Raw genomic sequence first — 2,500 nt, 5'->3', positions numbered from 1 at the left:
CAAAACACATCAGTAACACACACCAGTTTAAAGAGATCGGTGTGTGTGTGGGTTTCAGGGATTTTTAGAGGACTATAAAAGAGTTCAAATTCACTTTTGAAACTCTTAAGCTATTAGATATATTTCAGTGAGTTAAAAATCGTGTAGTTTTGATGTTTAATGCCTGTAGACAATAATTGACTACACAAACACACTTTATTATTGTCCCAGACCATGACAGTGTAACTGCTTAATTTTTTTCATACTATATTATATTTTTGTAAAGATTTGAACTGTCCTACAGGAGCACTGCATAAAATGCTTTTCTTAATGAGTATTTTTGTTTTGTTTCCAGTCCAAATATTTAAAAACTCTTAATTTTTAAGGGGGAAATAATTTCGAGGGACTTTTTCCTGAAACATCTCCGTTTCATCAGCGATTCCTCCTCAGATTCATAAACACTTCCTGCTGTCGCCACCAGATGGAAGCAAAAACCCAGGAATAAATCCAGAGGAAATGAAACTCTATTCACTACATCAGTTATTCAAGATTATAACATGTTGTCAGGCTGTTTGCTGATACTCAGTTTTGGGTAAGTTACCCTAAAAAAATAACGAATTATTAGCTACTGATTACATCATTAACAGTGGAACTATTACTGTACTAATTACTCTCTCTAAAAAACAATGCTGAACATTAATAATAATAATACGTTTATTTTGTATATCGCCTTTAAAATTGGATTCACAAAGCGCTTTACAACACAAGCAAGCACAACAATATCAATTAAACACAAAGTAGAGAGCAACAAAACGATAAAGCAATGAAAAATAAACAACAAAATAAGTCACTTAAAAGCAATCCTGAAATAAAAAGTTTTAAGACTCGATTTAAATACAATACAAGGATAGACATAAACTCTTTTAATTCTTTAAAAAAAGATATAAATTTGCATGTATTATTCTTGAACTGATCAAAGTATTCAAAGGGAGAAGGTTATGTAAAAAAACTAAATTTTGATGTTAAATCCACTATTGTTTTATATAGAATTATTCTATATTCTAATGCAATTTAAGTATTTAATGCAACATCAGAAGTAACTCTAATTAAATTACAGAAAAATTAAGATTGATCCCTTCCTTAACTTATTCAATTATCATAAACGGCATATGATGCTTAAAAGATCGTTCATTTACATTCAAATATGAATATATGGATAATATTAAAAGTATAAATCATACATTTATTGCCGACATTGATCAGCACGAATATCTAAACGTTCTTAAATCAAGACACATTTACTGGAGAAGCAAAATTACAGAAGATATTACGTTTTCCGAGATTAAAATGAAGTGAGGATTAAAACAATAAAACAAATATTTGCAAATGGGTTGAAAAAATTATATTTTAGTTTATTTCTGACTCCATTGGCAGATATTTGTCCTTTTTAAACACAAACTCGCTTCATTTTGAATGTGTTTCTCATAAAACAAGATGTATCTGATGTGTCTCTGCTGCTTCTCCAGTAAATGTGTCTTGATTTGAGGATGTTTATATATTAGTGCTGGAAAACAGACAGAAACACTGAGGAAGAGGAAGATCGTCTGCAAAAGATGCACGTAAACGAGTGATAGTGTTGTGTTATCCGACAGTCTGTGTTTGAGTGGATGTGATCCGAGAGTTACAGACAGTCAATAACCTGCGCTCAGACAGACACGTGCCATTTCACCACACACACACACACGCGCACACACGCGCACACACACACACACAGACGCACACACACACACACACACACACACGCACACACGCACACACACACACACAGACACACACACACACACACGCACACACGCACACACACACACACAGACGCACACACACACACACACACGCACACACACACACACACACACACACACACACACACGCACGCACGCACACACACACACACACAGACGCACACACACACACACACACACACACGCACACACACGCACACACACACACACACACACACACACACACGCACACACACACACACACACACGCACGCACACGCACACACACACAGACGCACACACACACACACACACGCACACACACACACACTGGGTGTGTTTTGCTCGGGTAACTGTTTGTTGTCTGCTCGAGATGTCAATTTTCAGATAATGTGAGTTGAGAGAGACAGACGGTGTTTGTCTCGTCCTGAGAGAGAAAACGTTTCATTTCTGTCTTGTAATATGAAAAATATTGGTATGTTTGTGCATGTGTGTGTGTGTGTATTTGTGTATATATATATATAAACACTGGGTTGTTACGTCTGACCCAGGATCTGGTTTATGCAAAAATTACCCAAACACTGGGTTGTTAGGTCTGACCCAGGATCTGGGTTACGCAAAAACTACCCAAACACTGGGTTGTTACGTCTGACCCAGGATCTGGTTTATGCCAAAATTACCCAAACACTGGGTTGTTAGGTCTGACCCAGGATCTGGTTTATGCCAAAATTACCCAAACA

General features: G+C 36.6%; 1 protein-coding gene across 1 annotated transcript in view; it reads left to right on the top strand.

The window, feature by feature from the left end:
- Positions 1 to 2,500, top strand: part of LOC143749361 (inositol polyphosphate-5-phosphatase A-like) — a 124,924-nt gene that overhangs the window by 58,007 nt on the left and 64,417 nt on the right. The window lies entirely within an intron of this gene.

This window comes from Siphateles boraxobius, unplaced genomic scaffold, assembly GCF_051911475.1.
Source record: "Siphateles boraxobius isolate OS27281-9 unplaced genomic scaffold, OSU_SipBor_1 242, whole genome shotgun sequence".
In the NCBI taxonomy this organism is placed as follows: domain Eukaryota; kingdom Metazoa; phylum Chordata; class Actinopteri; order Cypriniformes; family Leuciscidae; genus Siphateles; species Siphateles boraxobius.
Note: the sequence above shows the minus strand (reverse complement) of the source record. Positions and strands in the feature narration are given on the sequence as shown.